This window comes from Loxodonta africana, chromosome 17 (assembly GCF_030014295.1).
Source record: "Loxodonta africana isolate mLoxAfr1 chromosome 17, mLoxAfr1.hap2, whole genome shotgun sequence".
NCBI lineage: Eukaryota > Metazoa > Chordata > Mammalia > Proboscidea > Elephantidae > Loxodonta > Loxodonta africana.
The window spans coordinates 7,980,205-8,004,859 of NC_087358.1; positions in this window are offsets into that span (position 1 = coordinate 7,980,205).

Sequence of the window (24,655 nt, forward strand, 5' to 3'; positions counted from 1 at the left end):
TACTGTTAGAGGCAGTAATTAAATTGGATAAAAGCACATTCATAATAATAAGCATTATTAAGCTCAAAGCCCCATCTCAATTTCTGGGGATCTGACTTAGGCATACTGAGTCTCTGTTCCCATGTTTACAGATGGTGAATAAGATAATCACACGGCATGAGTCCTGGTGTGTATCCAATAACATACACTATCATTACTATAATTGTCGTTAAGATAAGATTGGAGAATCGAAGTCAAGGTCATCACTCCACAGTGGGGAACAGGGATTTTCCATATGAAGAGTTCTACTAGTACATGGAGACTGTGATTGAGAACACAAACCCACGGGTACCTCATCAGCCCACATTACCCCACCAGGCAAAACCTCTTGGTAATTGCTGAGCCGTCTGTCAAGAGATCTTCTATGCTGCTCTGTCTTCCAAGAATCCTAACAGCTTCAGATTTATGGTAGGGTTGCAGATATGCTTCCCCCTTACAGTTTTCCTGACAGTAAAATCAAAGGCTCAGATCAATAAACTCTGCAAACAGTGTTTAAGCGGCTCTTAATCATTTTGTTGATGAGGTAAAACAGTTCAATTAGTAATATACCAATTTTGCCTGAGTTCTGCTTGCTCCTCTTGTAAACGTTACTTTGGGAAACTCATTCCTACAATTTGTTGATGAGAAATCTTATCATGGAGCACTAATGACCACATTTAGAGCATTACAAATGCTGTATTAATTAGGACTGACGTTGTTGGCGATGACTCGATTCATCTAATGTGCACCAGATACAGAATTGACATCTCAGTTCTACTTTCATTGTCTCAATCACTCCTAATACCAACAACAACATTCCCACATGACTTAGATAGATGTCAAAAGTGTCACTGCTTAGTAAAGGCTCTGAATCTTTTGGAGGCAAGAAATATCTTTTCCCTGGGCCTTTTTTCAGATTTCCTTTATTTATAAATCAGTGAAGAGAGCCATAGCATCTATAAAATAGGCTGTCTTGCTTCTAGATTCATTAATTTATTCAGGAACATTTACTGGGCCTCTGCTATGTGCTAGGTTCTGTTCCAGGACCTGAGGACATAGCAGTGAACCCAATAAACAAAAAATCCCCACCCTCATGGAGTTTACAATTGTGGACAAACTAGTTTTCTCAGTCTCAGCGGCCATCTGAGCTCTTACAATGCACCTCGTAAAAGAACTCCCAAGGGTAAAAAAATGCCTCCCCAAACATTCTCTTTTCCACTTGAAAACTGAGTCTAAAGTTTCTTATCCAATTTTTTTGAGGAGAAAGATCTAGATTTGGTAGGTTTTTGGCCAGCTTCTAGTCCCCACTTCATGAATTAGGCAGCAACTCTTCAAGGCTGTTGGCTTTTACCCAGACCTCTCTTCCCTGACTAAAGTCTTCATTGGGAGCTATGTGGTATTAAAACCCCAAACTGCTTCTATTCTCCAGGCCCAAAGACTCATGTTAGCATCTGATGGCCCTGTGGACAGCTTCAGGCTCAGTTCCTACTTTCTACTTCAAATTTTTTCTGTTTCTGTATTCAGTGATTTCCCACTCCATCTTCCAATCTTGGCTTCAAAGTAATCATATTTGCTATATTTTATCCAATACTTATAAGTGTTTGGAATGGGGCCAAGGATCCTTGTTCATCAACTTTGTCTCTCATTCTCCCAGAATGCCTTGCCCAGTGCTTGTCATGAACAGAATTGACATAGAAGAAACCAGAACCAACATCCAAAATTTCAAGAGTTCATCATGACATACTAGGTCATTTAGTAAAATACAACACAACAGTATCATACCCTAAAGTATTTAACATCTTGAATAAAAGCTACAGACCTTAAACTCTCATGGCAGGGAGGCTGCAAATTTTAAACTTTGGGGAGTAACTGGGATTATTTATTCAACTAAGAATAAGGACAAAATGTGAGGGAGTATTTGTGGAGTATTTAATTCCGAGTAGTATTAATCCACCAGGTGCTCCTTGGAAACTGTGTGGGGCAGTTCTACTTTGTCCTATAGGGTGGCTATGAATCAGAATTGACTCGAAGGCAATGGTTTTTTTTTTTTTTTTTTGGTCACCATAGGAAGGTACATGGACTTCAACCCCACCCTTCAGGAGTGTGGAGTACACATGAGGATAGAGATGTCCTCGTTCTGTCAGGATTTCTGTCAGTGAGTCACACTGTTCTTGATTCCTCATCTACAGTCTTAATAAGCAAATTTTTTAAATATTTTATTTTGCTACCCTTAATTACCAAACTTAGTTCCTCAACTGACTCTTCCCATAAAACAAATTAGTGTAAAGCTTGCTGTTTTCTTGAACGCAAATACTCACAGTAGAGTACAGTTTTTTCATTTCTCTTTTCCCTGTGGGTTTGCTTTGTTGGTTCTCTGAGGCTTGGTGACAGTGCAGGGCTGCCTGAGCAGGCTGTGCTCTGACAAGGAGGGATGAGGCCCCAAGTGGGAGGATGTGCTCAGACTAACAATATATTTTTCTCTTTTTGGTATTTAAAAAAGTCAGGTTACATTGTGAATAAATTCAACAGCACCTAACAACAATATATAAAACAAACCTGTTGCCATCAAGTCAATTCTGACTCATGGTGACCCCATTGCTTTAATCTAAATATGGCACTTTAATCGCTAAATATAGTGTCTGTAGATCCCTAACAATCTCAGATAATTGTTTCAAAGTAAATATGGCTACTCCCCAAACTATAGTATTCTAATGGTTTTAACCAAGAACCCAGAAATTCCTGCATTCCAACTGTAATCCCTGGTAAAGGTCCATTAATTTTTTTTTTTTTTAAGAAGAGTAAAGTTTAACACAAAAAGATCCTCAGGTGTGGTCTTTTTGCTTCTCCGTAAACAATAGGATACAGAAAGAAGTAAAGACTGGAGATCGAATCTCATTTCTGTTCCTCACTGTCTCTGTGGCACTGGACAGGTCACTAAATTCTCTTTTCTGTGCCTTTGTTTTCTCATCTGTAAAAGGGGAATAATAATAATGATTCTTCCAAAGTTTTAAAAAAAAAGGAATCAGGCTAGCTCCTTACAGCTCCCATCACAAAAATCTCTTGTAAACTCCTAGAAAGCAGGGCATCTCTAGCTCTAGAATGTTCCAGAAACACCTACCCTACAGCCTCATAAGGCTTGTAGACACTCAGGGAGGATTGAGCTCACTAAAGCACTGTGTTCAGTGGTAAGTATTCAGTACCAGCGCTCAAGGGCTTTCTGAGCTTCTGAAGACCTATAAAGGCCTCACCTTTGCATTCTTTGGGGCCTGGAGACCTATACTCCCTAGTCACAGGTTCTGTGATTGATGGGTTTGAAATCTTGCTACTCTTATATCCCGGGTTGGAATGTCCCGGTGGCAGGGCCAATGGGCACAGCTCTTCATTAAAAGTTCTGAGAAACAACCACATCACCCCTTATTCATGTATCTATCTCCCTGGGAGGATCTCGAGATTATCTTGCATTGCTCAAATCTAATAAAACCATGAAACCGCCCTATGAAGGACCAGGGTTTTTAATCCCTATATTGCAAGTTAAAAAACTTTGGAGGTTAAGTGATTATGCCAGACTAAACATGGAGAAGTATGAACAAAACTCAACAGTTACTCAGTATTTTATTCCCTGAGTTCTATCTCTGCTGAAGAATTTAGCACTCATATTCTTTATGCCTGTTTTTTTTTTTTCTCCTTCATCTGCCCTAGTTATGTGAGGACTTTAATTCCCTAAATCATAAGGTGGTAGCTAGATTTTGGCATAGTGGAGGAGAACCGTAGAGATTACCTTTTGATGGGTCTAAGTATTTAATTAAGAAAGCATTTAGTTAAGGTTAGATTAAGACAGATAACAGAATTTCCTTAGTCTATATACAAATCTCAATTAGGCAGTGGTTAGTTAAAATGTATTTATAGGATATCCTAAGTCAAGAGTTAACGAAATTTGTCATTTCTTTCACCTGCTGTAAAAGGAGACCCATACAACTTCGTTTTTGGGTGTCTTCTCGTGATTATTTACATGAATTATTTATATTCTGTTTGGAAATTTAATACAAGTCATAGAGCTGCAAATTACACAATCCATTGTAGGTTTTGTAGTTTGCTGTCTAAATGGGGGTGATCTATCTCGGCTATTAGTTTTATTTATTAAACCCAGCTGGAGAACTAGAGGTTTGACCCTATTGTAAGTTATGTTAAAAACATAGATACTGTTATTTCAAGATGCTGGTTGCAATGAAGCTAAAAAGAACACCAATTTAAATGAAAGGTGAATTAATAAATACTGTGCCGATTCTGTGTGTCAGGATTATGGGAGGAGATTAATGCATTGTCCCTGCCAAGGCAGAAACCCAGAACATGCTGGCCAGCAGTGAAAAACATTGCATTAAATAACAATTCCAAAAGTCATTCTGAGTCAGTGAAACAAGCTTTGGAAATTTTTGGAACTCTTTCATATTTGCAAAAACCATCAACCTTTCATATTTGCAAAAACCATCAACCTCCTATATATACAAGAGTTTTGTTTTTGTGTTTTATTTTGTTTATATTTACAAAACCCCAAACCCACTGCCATAAAGTCAATTCTGGCTCACAGCGACCGTGTAGGACAGAGTAGGACTGTCCCATAGGGTTTCCACGGCTGTAATTTTCGTGGAAGCAGACAGCCACACCTTTCTCCCATGGAGTGGCTGGTGGGTTCAAACTGCTGACCTTTTGGTTAGCAGCCAAACACTTCACCACAGTGCCACTAGGGCTTCTCATCTATATCTATATATCTCCACAGCTATATATCTCTCAGGAAACCTGGTGGTGTAGTGGTTAAGAGATAAGGTTGCTAACCAGAAGGTCAGCAGTTTGAATCCACCAGGCTCTCCTTGAAAACACTATGGGGGCAGTTCCACTCTGTCCTATAGGGTTGCTATGAGTTGGAATCCACTTGACAGCAATGGTTTTATATCTATCTATCATCTATATCTATATAACCAAAATTTATAAGTGGCTAATTTGGAAATAACTATGAAGAATAATTGGATGGTTGATTCACTAAAAAAATAGTTCAACAAATACATAACTGACTTCAAACGTGACAGTAACTTTTTATCCTTAGGTTGGAAACAGGCAAGTGGAGAAAACTGGGATGGACCCATTGAGAACCTTCGCTCCTTATATCACTCCTGCCTTTTCTACTGCTGTTAATATCTAGCAACCTTCTGCGACGCATTTTACTGCTGTAATACAACAGGAGAGATCAACAACAACTTGACCATCTCACGGAGATTAGAAAATGAGACTCCCTTTCATTCCACGACCTCAGCTCCCCCTTTGTGGCCTTTAGTTCCTCTCACCTTTGTCAGGATGGTGTCACCTATGGATTTCCTCTTCAAAACTGAAAGGAAATGCAGCTTTTAGTTCCTTTTCAGCCTGCTGCTTGGCTTCATCACAAAACCCAGCTGTTGTTTTAAAGATAAATACAAAATTGAGTGGTAAAAAATGGAGACCAGAGCGAGAGGCTCTTGGTGGTCCATTGTAATCGTGTCTTCAATTAATTCAGCCCGTGTTTATTGCATATCTTTGACACAGGAGGCACTATGGCATGTGTTAGCTAATAAACAGAATGATTTCACTGTCTAAGGGGAGAAGCAAAAATGTAAGGCAGGCAGTGATACATATTAAAATAGAAGTACGCATACAATTTCATGGGTGCACAGGGGAGGGAGAAATTAATTCCAATTTAGAGATTTGGGAAGACTTTGCAGAGAATTTGGACCTTAAAGATAGATCTTTAATAATAAAAAAGATGTCAGTGAACTTAAAGAGGAAGAAGATGATCTTCTAGGCTGAAGGAATAAGGGAAGCCTAGACAAGAAGGGCTCACAGTGACCCTATGGGACAGAGTAGAACTGCCCCATAGTTTCCAAGGAGCGTCTGGTGGATTCCAACTGCTGACCTTCTGGTTAGCAGCCATAGCTCTTAACCATTGTACCAGCAGGGTTTCTCATAGGGTTATTATCAGTCAGAATCAACTTGACAGCAACAGGGTTTTTTTTTTTAGACAAGAAGGTGGGAGAGAACAGGGGATGCTTTAGAAAGATTGAGTAATCTTGCATAACTGGAGTTTCCAACATTTTGGGGCATAATGAGAGAGAAGGTTATAAAGGTAGATTGAGTCTAGAGTCTAGAAATTGAACGGTATGCAGGACAGTTTGGACTTTATTCTGAGGAAAGGTTATCTTTATTAGAGTTTTAATAAGCCTTAGTTCAGCATGTTTTAGTAAGACAGGTAGAGTTATATTCTAATGAGACAGTGAGAGATAAGCAGGGGTCTGGTCCAGTTTCTATGTCCTTATGTCTTTTCCTGTTACTATCTAGGGGCTTTTGGCTTTAATCTACTTCATTGGGAACATGGGCTTTATTGGCTGGAAGGTGGGTAAACAATACTCAGGTTGTATCAGATAGTATTGTCTGCAGAAAGGGCTGGCCGCCTAGTGTCCTGGTTGGTAATGGCTCTGGGTCTTTGAGCCTCATGGAAGAAGATGGAGGAGGAACAATGCCTCTCTAGACGCCCTGCAGGCCTACAATGTGCTCATTTTCAAGCCCCAAAATATGGCTCAGTGTCACGCATGGGTTTTGATGTTCATTTCAGCTTTATAGATTTTGTTAGTGGAATTTTCTCCCATAGTCTGGTGATAGGATGCTTGACAGTATTTTTATCCTTTTTTTTTCCCCCTGATTGTCATGCATATTTTAGCATAAAGTTAAGAAAGGCTACATCTTGAACTGCTTATCCAGAGGTCATCTTAGACCAGACATGAGCACATATTTTTAAGTTCCTTTGGGTGGTTTCATGTTTCAATGATAAGAGAAATAACAGAAAACCTCATGAAACTTTTCTTGTCTGTGATTATTTACAAAAATTGGTTTGCCATCTGGTGACTTTCCTTCATTAACTCATTGCTCACCTTTATGTTTTATATCCTGTCTATCCGGTTCAATCCATACACCAGTCCTGCAGATCTGGTATTATTGTCTGCTCTTTGCAGATGAGGAAACTAACGATCAGAGGTCACATAACGAAGTTAACTCATACAGAGTTAAGGATCCTTGCAGAGTTAGGATTCTAACCCGGATCTGTCTGTCTCCACAGTTAATACATGCTTGGCCATACAGTTTCTGATGAACATGGGATGAGTTTGCGGTGGTCTGTAAAGTTTCAAATGCCTTTTCAGTGTGGCAAGAAGATTCTCTTGAGAGGAAGGCAGTGCATTGAAATATGTTATGTAAATAAATATTATTTGGAAACACAATGTCCTTTGCTCATTTCTGTCACCTACTTACACTGATAGAATGTAGAAAAAAAATTGTGTGACCACAAACACCTTTCTGGGAATAGATTTTTTCCTCTCCGTTTTACAATAGCGTTTGTTGGATTTTGGAACAACTGAAAGAATAATTACTGGGAAGCCCCTCCTCCCTGCACCCCTCTACCAGCATTTTGTAGTTTAGCATAGGGGTTAAGAGCTCTGGAGTCAGACTTCCTGGGTTCAATTTCTGACTTTACCCTTTCTGAGCTCTATGACTTGGGCTAAGCCTTTTAACTCTTTATGCTCCAGTTTTCCCATTATAGGATTGAGATTAAACATAGTGCCTACCTCACTGGATTTTCTGTGGATTAAGTTATGTAATACAGGCAAAGAACTTGAAACACAGAGGTACCCCAAAACCCGCTGCCATTGAGATTATTCCGACTCATAGCGACAACTGCCCCACATGGTTTTCAAGGAGCACCTGGTGGATTCAAACTGCCGACTTTTTGGTTAGTAGCTGTAGGACTTAACCACTACGCCATCAGGGTTTCTGAAACATAGAGGTAAGTGCTCAGTAAACATTAGCTAATAAATGTGGCCATTGCCAACAATCGAGTTGGATAAGATACTGTTCCTACTCTTGGGAAGCTTATAGTCTACTACAGGAAAGCATCAGAGAGTTAAAGTTTCATCACTTTGGTGACACTTGGGGGACAGATGAGAGGAGAGGAGGTAAGATGGAAGGGAGATTGGAACATGACCTGGGCCACTCTTACAGCAGTCTAGGGGAGAGGAACTGTGGGCAGAGCTCAGGGTGTAATACTGGAAATGGAGAAGATGGGATGGACACACCCATCACCTGTTGCCATCAAGTCCATTCCAACTCACAGCAACCCTCTAAGACAGAGTTCAACTGCCCCATAGGGTTTCAAAGCCTGTAATCTTTATGGATGTAGACTGCCATATCCTTCTCCTGCAGAGTGACTGGTGGGTTAGAACCACTGGTCTTTCGGTTAATAGCTGAGCACTTTAACTACTATGCCACCAGGCTCCTTGGAGATGGACATGACAGTTGCTAAATGGGTAGAATATGTAGAGATTTGTTATTGATCGGAGGCAAGAGCTGAGGAGAAGGACAAATTTGCTTCTGGCTTTAGCGCTTCAGTAGATGAAAATGCTGCTCACAAATATAGGTAATGTGAGAGGAAATGAAGATTTTTGAGAGACCAATTATGAATTTGTTTTGGACATATTGAAATTGAAGTGTGTGTGACATTCGTAAGTGGATACATAAGTAATAGGAGGTAAACATATGGGATTAGAGCTCAGGAGATACATCTGGCCTAGATTTGCTGATGGTTGTTCTTGTTGTTGGTTGCCCCCAAGTGGATTTTGACTCATGTTGTCCCCATATGTGAAGAGTAGAACTGTGCCATTGGGTTTTCAAGGGTGTGACCTTTCAGAAGCAGATTGCCAGTTCTGTCTTCCAAGGTGGCTCTGTGAGGTTTTGAACCACCAGCCTTTTGGCTCGTAGTCGAGTGCTTAGCATATGAGTATTTATGCCAAGGCAGTGGATGAATTTCCCAAATGTGAGCCTGTAGAATATGAAGATAAAAGGGGCAAGGGAGAAACCTTGAGATGGTGTGAATTTGTGGTGTGGACAGAGGAAGAGAACACAAAAAATAAGAGAAGGAAAGGCCATGAGCATGAGACAGAAGGAAAACCTGGAGGCTGATGAAGCTGTAGACGGCAGTGAGAAGAGTTCCCATTTAGGAATGCTGGAATGAGCTGCTTTGAGCAATGCCTGCTCTCTGTCTAGACATGGGGAGATGGTGGCTACAATGTAACTTTTACCAAATGTCTAGTAGAACTCTAAGGGACATTCTCCAGTTCCTAGAATTGAAGTGGGGAATCAGAGGTGTGTCCCCCAAATCCAAAGCGGACGCCAGAGGGGGCCCAGAACGACTTTCTGAGGAGCCACAAATATGAAAGATGCCTGACTGAGGTGGCTGGACAGGAATGGGGAGGGGAGAAGGCGTTTCTGCTGAGGGTCACCGCTATGAATGTCTATTCATGTTGAAAGTGTGTGCCAGGGGAGGGCTGGTGCAATTTAGAGACTGCTCCTCTTCAATTGTTATCCTAGCTACGCCTCTGGTGGGAACTCAGCTGAAGTACCCCAAAAACCAAACCAAACCCAATGACGTCGAGTCGATTCTGACTCATAGCAACCACATAGGACAGAGTAGAACTGCCCCATAGAATTTCCAAGGACCGCCTGGCAGATTCGAACTTCCGACCGTTTGGTTAGCAGCGGTAGCACTTAACCACTACACCACGAGGGTTTCCCAGCTGAGGTAGAGAACAGAAATTACCACCACGGCCACCTGTTGAGCTTTTAGGACAGGATATGCACCTTAAAAATTGAGGTTAAAAGGTCTCTTGGGCACAGAGTCAAGTTTACACGTGTGTGTGTGTGTGTGTGTGTGTGTGTGTAGTGAGGAGCCATGGCCCAGTAAAGGCACTATCTTGTCAGCTACTAATGGCCCAGACAAACTCCACCCAGTGACCCTTGCATAAGAATAAGAATTGCTCCATTTGCCTAGAACTTTGGGTGAAAAAAGAATCTCCTCTGGAAAGGAGAAGACACAGACCACCAAAGAAAACAACACACTGAGGTGAGCTCCAGCGGAAATTCAAACACTTCATGAGCGGTGCTTTGAAACTAAACGGTGTAGTCTCCAAAAGACTTTAAAATAAATGTTTACGATATTCAAAAGGGTAAAAGAAGAAACAGAGTCCCTATTTGGGTAACTGGTTACTTTTTGGGCAAAAAGAACTTGCAGATTTGATACATAGTCATTGAAATAAAGATCAATAGACAGATTAAACAATACAGTGAATACAGATGATGAGAAAATGAGTGAATTGTAAGATATGCCTGATGAAATCACACAGAATGCAGCACAGAGAGATAAAAAGATGGAAAAGATGAGAAAAGAAATTAAGAGACATGTAGGATAACATAAGAAACATTAATGTACAACTAATAGAACTTCTGGAAGGAAGAAATAAAGAGAACTGTGGGGAAATCATATTTAAAAAATTATTAAAATTTTTTTGGATTTTAAAAAAACAACCAAAAATGTATCTTATATCTGACATATCACACCGAACCCCAAGCAAGATAATTAAAACAAATCTGCCTCTAGAAACATTATATTAGAATTGCACAACCTTAAAGAGGGAAAAAATGTAAAACGACATTTACCTTTACATGTAAAACAGATTATAATGAGCAAATCAAATAAACAATTGACTACTCATCTTTGATAATAAATGCCAGAAGAAAATGAAATATCTTCAAAATGCTGGGGAAAATCAAATTTCCTATGCAGTTAAATGTCGTTCAAGAATGAGGGTAAATATTTTCACACATTTCTATGAAAGATTAATACTCATTGACTCTTTAGCAAGAATTACCAACAGGTTCGTTTCAAGTAAAAGGAAAGGTAACTTTGAAGGAAGGAGTAGGAAGCCCACATGTATTTGGCAAAGTGATTTATGTCTGAGTGGGCTTTACAGATCAGTGGGTAAAAAGCACAGTACTTAACAAGCAATACTGGGGCATTTGATTATCCTCCAGGGAGAAACAAAATGAAATTGGATCCCTGCTTCACTCTATACACAAAAATCAATGCTCAGTGAAAAAATTTGGAAAGCAACATTGTTGAATTTTATGGAAAAAAATAGGAAGATATGACATTAAAGGAAAGGAAATACGTATGCAATCATAAAGAAATGGGTTGATAAATTTGACTATGTGAAAAGTCAAAGTTCTGATGACTGTGGTCGTCAACAGGCTTCCTCACACCTACCCCAAATTAAGAAAGAAGGCCACACAATGGGGGAAATTATTTGCAACATATAGAGAGGATAACGATTGGTATTTAGAACAATTTTTTTAATTGAAAAAACTCCAATGGCCAGAAACTTACAAGAGGGTTACCCGTACTAGTAATCAAATAAATGCCAAAGAAATCACAATGAGATAGACTGGAAAAAATAGACTTCAGCCAATGCTGGAGAGGATGCGGCATAAGAAAATCAGAGTGAATGTTTATTCACAGGAGTATTGACAGTATTTGGTAAGTCAGTACAGAAATTATAGTATATTCATAAGGTGGAACGTTATACAGCTGTGAAAATGAATACAAATGATATGAATGTATGCAGATGAGTCTCGCACACAGAGCTCAGCAAAGCAAGTTGGGATAGTATACATACTCCAGGACACCGTCAAAATAAAGTAAAAAAATCCAAAACAATACTATACATGCTTTAAGTATAGGTACATAATACCAACACGAAGACAGCATGGGGAAGGTCCTCTGGATTCAGGAGAGATGGTATCGGGGTCCACAGTGGGGTTCACCTGTTTGTAAATACTTTATTTATTAAACCGAGATGCATCACGTAGGTATTTGCTGTTTTATTCCATGTACCTCTCTGTATTTTAAATATTATGTAACGTTCTTCTCAAATAAAAAGATTCAGTGTTGTGGATTAAATTGTGTCCCCCCCCAGAATGCGAGCTCTAAATCTTAACCCCTACACCTGTGGTTGGAAAGCCTGGTGGTGCCGTGGTTAAGAACTATGGCTGCTAACCGAAAGGTTGGCAGTTTGAATCCACCAGGCACTCCTTGGAAACCCTATGGGGCAGTTCTACTCTGCCCTATGGGGTCTCTATGAGTTGGAATTTACTCGAAGGGAAATTTTTTTTTTTTTTTTTTTTTACCTGTGGTTATAATCCCATTCGGGAATGGGTTTTCTTTGTTATGTTAATGAGGCAGTATTAGTGAAAGGGGTGTTTTAAGTCAATCTCCTTGGAGGTATAAAAGCAGATTAAGCAAGCAAGCCCAGAGGGGAAAATGCAAGCCACAAGATCACCAAGGAACCTAGGAATAGAAGCTGGAAGAGACAAGGGCCTTCACCCAGAGCAGAGAGAGAGCCTTCTCCTAGAACCGGCAACGTGAATTTGGACTTCTAGCCTCCAAAACTGTGAGAAAATAAATTTCTGTTCATTAAAGCAACCTGGTTGTATTATTTCTGTTATAGCAGAACTAGAAAACTAAGACAATCAGAAATGAGGAAATGGGGACGACAAATCCAGAGCGTTCTTTCCACTTTCTTTTTACTGTGGGGGGCGGCTAGGGGAGGGGAAAGAGAATGTCTTCTATTTATCTAAACCAAATGATTTGGAGAAATTCAAAATTTGTGCAATTTGCAGGTAATTTGACATTTGAAACTGCGGGATTAGAGCTTGAACTCAATATGCTCAACTTAGTGAGGTAATTTTCACTACTTCCACTGTACCAGGAAAAGTTTCTGAATTGTATTGAACTGACTCATTGGAAAGTAAAACACCTTTTTTTCTTCATTTTCTTTCTTATCCTGTAATTAATCTACCTTTTTGAGAAGAACCAATGGTTCATGTAGAAAAAAATGTCAACATGGAAACTGTTGAATCATTTAAAGTATTTGTAAGGAATATTCTTTCAAAGAGGCTGAAATTTGATGATATGAATGTCTCCTAAAACTTGTCATTCAAAAGGAGATTGTTCAGGGTCACGGACTTCTTTGTTAATTATTTTCAATTCCAGACCCTACCCTGAGTGTCTTTGCATATTTTATTTCATTTATTCACCATAAAACTGTCATCAAAAATGGAAGAACTTGTCAACGACATCCATACCTTTTTAGGGAGATGGAGTGGGTATTTTAAAGTGTGTGTTAATAGCTATATGCTTTTATTGTCTCCCCTTGAAAACTAAATCACGTATTTTCTGAACAGGGTACAGTGTGTTCTGTACTGAAGGAAAACCACTGCTTGGAACAAAGGTGTTGCTGAATAGCTCTGCCAGAGACCTTTATTTCCAAGGCAGAACTTTATTTCACAGGAAATGTGAATCTGAAAGCATTTTACCAGTAATTAGATTTTAGTAAGTAGCAACACTTTCATTTTCTTCATAGGCTTGGAAGCTGGACATGGAATTTGTGGAGTTTTATTTTTTCTGACTTGCATGAAATTGTTAGGAAGGTGCCATATTTTAGCTAAGAAATATACAGATACATCAAACTTGACCTTCTGCTGACAAAGCACCTGCTGCCTACAGAATAGTCAAACAATAAATGAACTCTAAAATCTGAGCTGGAAGCTGTCTCAACCTGGACCACCCCCACTCCCTTACACTTCCATCCTTATCCCTAGTAAAATACTAATAGAAATTAGTTATTATAATACTGAAACCAAACCAAACACACTGCCGTCAAGTCGATTCCGACTCATAGTGACCCTATAGTACAGAGTAGAACTGCCCAGTGGTGTTTCCAAGGCTGTAAATCTTTACGGAAGCAGACTGCTATATCTTTCTCCCTTGGAGAGGCTGGTGGATTCGAACTGCTGACCTTTTGGTTAGTAGCCAAGTGCTTTAACCACTGTGCCACCAGGGCTCCCTGATAATTATAATAAAACCAAAAACCAAACCCATTGCCGTCGAGTCAATTTTGACTCATAGTAGTAACCCTATAGGACAGAGTAGAACTGCCCCATAGAGTTTCCAAGGAGCGGCTGGTGGATTCCAACTGCCAATCTTTTGGTAAGCAGCTGCAGCACTCAACCGCTACACCACCAGGGTTTCCAAATAATTATATTAGCACTTACTAAATGTTCAACCTTATCATCCGTATTTATAGGTAATACAACTGAAGCACAGAGATGTCAAAAAATAAAAAGTCTTCTCAAAGGCCCACAATTAATAAATGATGGGAGGGAGTCATGATCTGAACACAGGCAAACTGATTTCAAAGTCCTTCTCTTAACCACCATGCTACTTCCCTTCCCATATTTGAACCAGTGCAGTGTTCTGAGTTATTGATCTAGGCAGATTCTACACATTTGCTGCCATCGTTCCTGGCCGCTGTTATCACTGGTGAGTTGGGCTCAGATCTTTACTCATGCCCTTTTCCCATGCACAGGTTCAGTTTTACTTCTTCTTGTTAATTGCCTTTGAGATCAGCTAATATGACTATTATTCAAATTTATACATTAAGCATGAATGACAAAAATGAAGAAATAGATGAGTTTTACATTCTGCTGCAGTCTGAAATTGGTCGAACATGCAACCAAGGTGTGTTAATAATTACTCATGATTGAAATGTGAAAGTTGGAAACAAAGAAGCATCAGTGGTTGGAAAATATGGCCTTGGTGATAGAAATGATGCTGGAGATAGAACGATGGAATTCTGCAAGACCAATGACTTATTCATCAAAAATACTTTATTTCAATAACACAAATGATGACAATGTATGTGGACCTCTCCAGGTGGAAAATCAGGAACCAAATTGACTACATCTCTGGAAGGAGATGATGAAGAAGCTCAGATCATCAGTCAAGTCAAAGCCAAGGGCTGACTGAGGAACAGACCATCAGTTGCTTGTGCCCAAGTTTAACTTGAAGCTGGAGGGAATCAAAGCAAGACCACAAGGGCCAAAATATGACCTCGAATACATTTTGCCTGAACTTAGAGGCCAGCTGAAGAAGAGATTTGACACACTGAATGTTAACGACCAAAAACCAGAATTGTGGGAAGACATCGAGTACATGAAGAAACTAAAAGGTCTTTAAAAAGACAAGAAAGAAGGAAAAGACCAACATGGATGTCAGAAGAGACCCTTAAATTTGTTTTTAAGTGCAGAGTAGCTAAAGTGAATGGAAGAAAAGATGAAGTAAAGAAGCTGAATAGAATATTCCAAATGGAGGCTGGAGAAGACAAGGTAAAGCATTATGGTGAAATGTGCAAAATCTTGGAGTTAGGAAACCAGCAGGGTAGAATAAGATCTGTATTTCTTAAGCTGAAAGAACTGAAAACAAAATTCAGGTCTCACGTTGCAGTACTGAAGGGTTCTATGGGTAAATAACAGTTTTACTAGATAATGCAGAATAGTGTTCCAAAGTGATGGTACCAGTTTAAACTCCCAACAACCCTGTGTAAGTGTACCACTTGTTCAACATTTAAAGTTTTGATGATTTGATAGGTAGGAAATCCTATCTTGTGGTTATAAATTGCATCTCCTGATTATTAATGGAGATTGGTTGATGTTCAACCATTTCAAGAGGTAGCGTATGATCAGGAACCGATGGTAAGAAAGAAGTCTAGGCTGCACTGAAGGCATTGGCGAAAAACAAGGCTCCAGGAATTGAGGGAATATCAGTTGAGATATTTCAACAAATGCATGCAGCTCTGGAAGTGCTCATTTGTCTATGTCAAGAAATATGGAAGACAGCTACCTGGCTATTTATGTCTGTTCCCAGGAAAGGTGATCCAATCAAATGCAGAAATTATCGAACAATATCATCAATATCACACACAAGCAAAATTTTGCTGAAGATCATTCAAAAGTGGCTGCAGCAGTATATCAGCAGGGAACTGCCAGAAATTCAGGCTGGATTCAGAAAAGGATGTGAAACCAGGGATATCATTGCTGATGTCAGATGGATCCTGGCTGAAAGCAGAGAATACCAGAAGGATGTTTCCCTATGTTTTATTAACTATACAAAGGCATTTGAGTGTGTGGATCATAACAAATTATGGATAAAATGGCGAAGAATGGAAATTCCAGAACACTGAACTGTGCTCATGGGGAACCTTTACATAGATCAATAGGCAGTTGTTCTGACAGAACAAGGGGATGCTGCATGGTTTAAAGTCAGGAAAGGTGTGTGTCAGGGTTGTATTCTTTCACCATACCTATTCAATCTGTATGCTGAGCAAATAATATGAGAAGCTGGACTATATGAAGAAGAACTGGGGATCAGGATTGGAGGAAGACTCATTAACAACCTGCATTATGCAGATGACACAGCCTTGCTTGCTGAAAGTTAAGAGGACTTGAAGCACTTAATGATGAAGATCAAAGACCACAGCCTTCAGTGTGGATTACACCTCAACATAAAGAAAACAAAAATCCTCACAAATGGACCAATAAGCAACACCATGATAAACGGAGAAAAGTTTGGGGTTGTCAAGGATTTCATTTTACTTGGATCCACAATCAACACCCAAGGAAGCAGCAGTCAAGAAATCAAAAGATGCATTGCATTGGGTAAATCTGCTGCAAAGGACCTCTTCAAAGTGTTGAAACGCAAAGAAGTCACCTTGAAGACTAAGGTGCATCTGACCCAAGCCATGGTGTTTTCAATCACATCATATGCATGCGAAAGCTGGACCATGAATAGGGAAGACCGAAGAGGAATTGACGCCTTTGAATTGTGGTATTGGTGAAGAATATTGAATATATCATGGACTGCCAAAAGAACGAACAAACCTGTCTTGGAAGAAGTACAACCAAAATGCTCCTTAGAAGCAAGGATGGCAAAACTGCCTTTTACATACTTTGGAGATGTTGTCAGGAGGGATCAGTCCCTGGAGAAGGACATCATGCTTGGTAAATTACAGGGTCGCTGGAAAAGAGAAAGACTCTCAATGAGATGGATTGACACAGTGGCTGCAACGATGGGCTCAAGCATAACAGTGATTGTGAGCACGATGCAGGACTGAGCAGCGTGTTGCTCTGTGGTACATAGGGTCGTTATGAGTTGGAACAGACTGGATGGCACATCACAACAACTATTTTTCTGTCGCCTTAAAGAGTTTGTACAAAATTGGCTTGTCTGTGTCTTGAGCGTTTGGTAGGAGTTATTTGCCTGTAAACCTGGCTGTAAGGATCCCTGGTGACGCAATGGTTAAATGCTAAGCTGCTAATCAAAATGTCAGAGTTTCAGACCCACAAGCCAAGGGAGAAAGACCTGGCCATCTGCTCCTGTAAAGATTTACATCCCAGAAAACCCGATGGGACAGTTCTGCTCTGTTCTATAGGGTCACTCTGAGTCGGAATAGACTAGACTCAACGGCAATGGGTTTGTTTTTGTTGTTGTTTTGTTTTGTATTAAAATTTCCTATGATGATGAAGATCTTTTATAGTTCCGGCAATTTTTGCTTATATATTTTTAGGTTATGTTATTCTATGCATCCCATATTAAAACTAAAACCAAACCCACTGCTGTTGGGTCGATTCCAAATCATAGCAACCCTATATAGAATTATTATATTATCTTGGTGAATTGCCAATATGATCATTATGTAGTAACCTTTATTTATCACTAGGTTGCTGGGTGGCAAAAACCTAAAGGTTGGCAGTTAGAACCCACCCAGCAGTACCACAGAACAAAGGCCTGGTGATCTGCTTCTGTAAAGATTACTGCCGAGGAAACCCTATGGAGCAGTCCTACATGTAATACATGGGATTGCCATGAGTGGAAGTCGACTCCATGGCAGTGTTGTTTTTTAATCACATGTATTGCTCTTTGCTTTAAATTCTGTTTGATCTAATATCAACATAGTTATACCAGCTTTCTTTTGGTGAATATTTTTCTAGTGTTTCCTCTTGCATACTTTGACTTTCAAACTTTCTGTGTATTTATGTTTTATGTGTCTTTCAAACCGTGGGTCATGAAATCAATTTAGTGGATATTGACCAGGGCTTTTATACAAAAAAAAAAAAAAAAAAAAAGATATAGATTAGTAAACAGGAAGGTAAATATCTAAAAAAACCAAAAACCAAATCCATTGCCGTTGAGTCAATCCTGACTCATAGCGACCCTATAGGACAGGGGAGAACTGCCCCATAGTGTTTCCAAGGAGTACCTGGAGGATTCAAACTGCTGACTTTTTGGTTAGCAGCTGAGCTCTTAACCATTTTACTACCAGGGCTCCAGTAAATATCTAGTAAGGGAAATGTTTGGGACAGTGTAGTTTTGGTTGTATATAAATAGGGCTTAGATCTGGGCCTGTGGTTAGCTTAGCCCTCTGGGTTTTTTGTTTGTTTGTTTGTTTTTCCCTCAGTCACTCAAGCATAGCTAATAGCAGTGTGTAGAGCCGTACAGGAGTCTGATACAAAAGAAAAAAGATGCGGCCCTACATCTAGTTTTCAAAATATCCTCTCATGTTTTCAATCAAGTGAGAAAAGTGAATGAAAGTTTAGCCATTTAAAAACATGATTGTACAGAAAGCCCGCGGTGGCCCCGTCTGATGGCAGGCCAGTGTCTTCCCTTGTAAGCGCCTGTTTTTGCTACCAAGAAACACAGGGTCATAAAGCAAACAGCAACAGTCTGTCTTTGTTTAAAATTCTGATATTTTGTTCATTATAGGCTTTTGTGCATTAATTATGATTTTTAAAAATACTGCACATAAAAATAGCTTGGGGGCAGCATCTGACCTCCTCCAACCCTACAAGGGTGAAGGAGAACCAAGATCAACAGCTTAAGACTGACTCAGATGAGGCGGAGGCTAGAGAAGGCTCTTCTCTCTGCCATCTTTACTAATTCTGACACCAACCATCCCTCAAGCAGCAGTCTCATTTCTCTGCTGGGTTCAATAATTCACAGCAACGGCCACACAGAACTTACAAACAATACTCACAATTATGGGGTTTGTTAGGGAAGAAACAGTTATAATTCAGGCTCTGGAATACTCAGGATATAGTTCTTCCATCAGGACAGCCTTTTCCGAATCAGACTCGCAGGCACGCCTCTACACAAAAATAATTAATTGCACCGTACTACATTAATAAGTTGTTTATCTTGATGACTGAGTTTTTTTGGTGCTGCCTCAAATGTGGTACCTGAGTCCAGAGAGTGAGCTCTAATGCCGGCCCTGCTCACAGTATAGCCCTTTGGGGCTCCAGCTCCATGAAGTACTCTTGCTTTTCTCTGCCTAGGACAGGTCTAGCCTTCCTTTTGGTCTCCTGTGGCCACTTCAACTTACTGGAACCGGTCAGATGCCACCAGGCAAAAGGCGGCTTTGGTGCTAGCTCACGTTAAAGCATCCCCATACTTTTTTGGCCTCTGAGAATTTCTTACTTTCTTGGCAGCTCCACTGTGCATTTAAAAAGATGTTTTTAATATTCATCTAGCTGTCTTTGTTATGTTCCTCAGGAGACTCATTCAATGTATTTATTTTACTGTGGTCCCCAGAAATGGAGGTCTGGAATGTTCATTACTGTGCTATATAAAGAGATGAGTTGTCTGCTGAGCTAAGCCAGGGTCTAATGACTATGTACTGGTTTATCTAAATCCACTGTGAGGCAACCAGACTACCCCAGTTAACTTTGCCAGGAGTAGGGCTGAGAGGCCATCCTGCTGGGGAAAAAATAGACACAGACAAGCTCATTTTGATAGGCAACTTTTTAAAGTTTGATTTGTTTTTCAAAAATAGCAAATGCCATATATTCAAGGCATAGTTCTAAGAGTTTGTTTATACTAACTCATTTAATTCTCACAACCATGTGATGTGATAGATACTATAACGTATAATACTTATCGACTCATTTATTGACTATCTCATTATCCAGCATTTCACATTTATGATGAAAGTAAAAAAAATCTAGTGTCCAGCTATTTTGTGCATTAACAATGTGTGTCTAGCAGTAATTAATGGGAAAGTGTGAGGAGAGAGTAACACTGGGTGTGTTGGTTAAGGTAAAGTGTCAACTTGACGGGACTATGATTCTCCGTAGTTTGGCAGTTATTTAATGCTGTAATTTGGCAGTTATGTAATGATGTAGTAATCTTCCATTTTGTGATCTGACGTGGTTATCCTCCATTTTCACATAACGCTAATTTTCACATAATCACTTGGTCTTTAGAAACTATGTCAAAAAGTGAGGAGTGGGTGTATTATTGTTCCAGAGAATGAAACCAGTGGCTGGAAGTGCACCCATACAGGCAGGAAGTGATAGAACCAAGATTTGAACTCAGGTAATTTGGCTACTAATTCCATGCTTTTAACCACTGTCTTAGTTATCTAGTACTGCTATAACAGAAATACCACAAGTGGGTAGGTATAACAAACAAATTAATTTTCTCACAGTTTAGGAGGCTAGAAGTCAGAATATAGGGTACTGGCTCTAGGGCAAGGCTTTTTCTCTGTTGGCTCTGGGGGAAGGTCATTGTCCTCTTGAGCCTTTGCTCCTGGGCCACCTTCATGTGTTTTGGCATGTGTCTTGCCCCATCTCTGCTTTTAGCTCTCTTGTTTAATCTCTTTATATCTCAAAAGAGATTGACTCAAGATACACCCTACCATTACTCCTGCCTCATTAACATAACAAAGACAACCCATTCCCAAATGGGATTATAACTGTAGGCAGAGTGGTTAGGATTTGCAATGAATGTATTTTGGGGGACACGATTCAATCCACAGCAAACACTATACTATACTGCCTTTTAAGATTGCAGAATGAAGTGTGGTCAGAGAGTGTTAGCCCAGACCAGTGATCAGCAAAGGACACCAAGTTATTGACCAAGTTTCCTGTCTCCCACAGTGGCTTCTGTGAGTAAAAAAAAAGTAGAATACATAAGTTAAATTCCCTGTGTCCTCAGCTAGCCATCAACTCCTGTTCTAAATATGTTAATTGATTTCTGTAAAGATTTTTACCAGAACAAAACCACCAAATATGTGGCTTTCATTCAAAACATATTGATGACTCTTGGAGGAGATGGGATAATCTGAACATTGATTATGTGTATGTGTTCCTTTAGTTACTTCTTGCTCTCTTAATGGAGGCTTTCATCAATAGTACATGTCAGTTGCGTTAATTCCCAGGCATGCTGCTTAAATTTGCAAAAAATGTGTAACAACATGGAGGCATCACTTCAGCTAGCCTTGACTTGGCTTTGATGGGTTGACAGGCTACCTTCTGGAATTTTATGTCTCTTGTATCCTACCTCCAGAATTTGGCTCTCGGGTTATATTTACCAAATGCAAACTTAATACATTTTAATTTAAACTTGTATAAAGATATGTGGATTGCACAAGAACCAATTTATTTTTATGGTTTCTTTTCAAAGAACTGTTGACATTAGGCTCAGACAAGGAATAAAAATTTGAACCAAGTGCAAAGCAAGATACCTCAAAATCAAATGTGACTTTCACCAGTGGCTTTTTTATAAAAGCTTTTTCCCCCTCCAAGCCCATTAAACTCGTTGCCATCGAGTTGATTCTGACTCATAGCAACCCCAGAGGACAGAGTAGAACTACCCATAGGGTTTCCAAGGCTGTCATCTTTATGGGAGTAGAATACCAAGTCTTTTCTCCAGTGGAGCAGTTGGTGGATTCCAACTTCGATCCTTTCAGTTAGCAGCCAAGCTCTTAACCACTGCAGAGATTTTGCCATTTTTATATACCCATGATAATACTAATTAATAATAATAAAACTTCAGCTTTGAATTTTTCCTCTGATCGTTCTCTTTTTTCTTCTATTGTTTGGAGCCCTACGGGTGCAGTGGTTAAAAGCTCAGCTGCTAATCAAAAGGTCAGCAGTTCGAATCCACCAGCCACTCATTGGAAACCCAATGGGGCAGTTCTACCGTGTCCTATACGGTCACTAAGAGTCCGAATTGACTTGACAGCAATGGGTTTGGTTTTCTTCAGCAAGACCTTTTTTTTTTTTTAATTGTGCTTTAAGTGAAAGTTTACAGTTCAAGTCAGTTTCTCATACAAAAATTTACACACACATTGTTGTGTGACCCTAGTTGTACTCCCTATAGTGTGACAGCACACTCCTCCTTTCTACCCTGTATTTCCTGTGTCCATTCAACCAGTTCCTGTCCCCCTCTGCCATCTCATCTCACCTCCAGACAGGAGCTGCCCTGTTAGTCTCATTTGTCTATTTGAGCTAGAAGTACACTCCTCACCAGGATCAATTTCTGTCTTACAGTCCAGTCTAATCTTTGCCTGAAGAGTTGGCTTTGGGAATGGTTTAGGTTTTGAGCTAACAGAAAGTCCGAGGGCCATATCCTCTGGCGTCCCTCCAGTCTCAGTCAGACCATTAAGTCTGGTCTTTTTATGTGAATTTGAGTTCTGCACACCACTTTTCTCCTGATTGATCAGGCACTCTCTGTTGCATTCCCTGTCAGGGCAGTCATTGGTGGTAGCCAGGCACCATCTAGTTCTTCCAGTCTCAGGCTGATGGAGTCTCTGGTTTATGTGGCCCTTTCTGTCTCTTGGGCTCATACTTTCTCCTTTTTTAAAAAAAATTTGATTGAACTTTAGATGAAGGTTTACAGAACAGATTAGTTTCTCATCAAACAGTTAGTACACACATTGTTCTATGACATTGGTTAACAACACCACGTCATGTCAACACTCTCCCTTCTCGACCCTGGGTTCCCTATTACCAGCTTTCCTCTTCCCTCCTACCTTCCAGTCCCTGCCCCAGGGCTGATGCGTCCATCTCTTTAGTCTTGTTTTTTTCCACGGGCCTGTTCGGTCTTTAGCTGAAGGGCGAACCTCAGGAGTGGCCTCATTACTGAGCTAAAAGTGTGTCTGGGGGCCATATTCTCAGGGTTTCTCCAGTCTCTGTCAGGCCAGCAAGTCTGGTCTCTCTTTCTGAGCTAGAATTTTGTTCTACATTTTTCTCCAGCTCTGTCTAGGACCCTCTGTTGTGATCCCTGTCAGAGCAGTCAGTGGTGGTAGCAGGGCACCATCTAGTTGTACTGGACTCGGTCTGGTGGAGGCTGTGGTAGATGTGGTCCATTAGTCCTTTGGACTAATTTTGCCCTATGTCTTTAGTTTTCTTCATTCTTCCTTGCTCCTGAAGGATTGAAACCACTGGAGTATCCTAAATGGGTGCCCACAGGCTTTTAAGACCCCAGACACTACTCAACAAAGTAGATTGTAGAACATATTCTTTATAAACTCTCTTATGCCAATTGAGCTAGATGTTCCCTGAGACCATGGTTCCCACAGCTGGACTCCTATTTTTCTTGTGTCTTTGGTGTTCTTCATTCTCCTGTGCTCCAGGTTGGTTGGGGCCAATTGATGCATCTTAGATGGCCAATGTAGGCAAGACACTTTTACAGGCAAAAAATTTTCTTTGTTTTTTTCAAAAAAGAACCAAATTGTAACTTTAAATATGTTTCTTCCATCAGTTGATAAGGAGGTCAAAGGATTGAATAATGGAATTTGTAAATTATAGCTCTGCATACCCATTAAAGTATGGATTCCTGGGAAGCCAACTGGAGATGGAGAGTGGCATTAAGGAACTTTATTATGGAGCACTTGTGGTACCAACGCTTGTGGGAGGGAAGGAAGCATGAATGGGCAAGAGATGAAGTTGGGCTGTGAAACAGTCTCAACAAATGCCCCAGCTGGCCCCCTGGGGAGCTCTGAAGCTGAGGCGACCCTTCCGAGTTGTTCCAAGTTGGGGTAAGGCTGTAGGCCTTTATACTCCTGCATCAATCAATTGAACGCCAGCTGCCCTTGGGGAGGGGTGTGAGGCCCAGGGCAAGAAAGCTCTCTTCAGTCAGTGCAATTCCAGAAGAAGAGGACCAACCACTGTAGCACTCTCAGATGCCGAGCAGTAAGTCCTTCATTCGGACTGAGGATCTGGCAATGCACCAGAGCACCCACCATGTAATCTTTGTCCTAAATTGTGGCTATCTTGTAAAAGCCAATGGCCTCTTCTGTTTTTGTTTGCGTATCATTCTAATCACCCACCTCTGCATTTTTATTCTTTTTGTTCCTCATGCCTCTTGCCTTGCTAAACACTGTACTTACTACTCCTCAAGGTCCATCTCAAGGAACTCTTCTTCCAAGGAGCCTTCTAGGACATCTTCAGCTCTCCCCCATCTCCCATTACACTTCCTGTCTGTGGAATAATTTGGAACTTATCTGGAAATACTTCAAAATGCATCTTGTATCTTGTTTTCAATGAGCCCTGATGGTGCAGTGGTTAAGTGCTCGGCTGCTAACCGAAAGATTGGGACTTGTAACCCACCAGCCACGCCGCAAGAGAAAGATGTGGCAGTCTGTTTCTGTAAAGATTTGCAGCTGTGGAAACCCTGTGGGGCAGTTCTGTTCCATCCTACAGGGTCGCTATGAGTCGGAATTTACCCGGTGGCAAAGAGCTTATTTTGTTTTCCTATGAATATTTCCACTTTCTCTAACGAGGCAACCCTTTCATTAATACTTTGACATTTGTAGAAAGCAATCTTTAGTCATCCTTTATTTTTCACAGTTTTATTTTTTCTGCTGACTGTAAGCTTCTTGAGGGCAGAGATTGGATTTTGTTCATGTTCATGCCCCTTGAATGGATTAAAAAGCAAAAAAAAAAAACAAAAAAAAAACCCATTGCAAAAATTGAGTTGATTCCAAACCATAGCAACCCTATACGTCAGAGTAGAACTGCCCGCACAGGGTTTCAAAGACTGAAATCTTTATGGAAG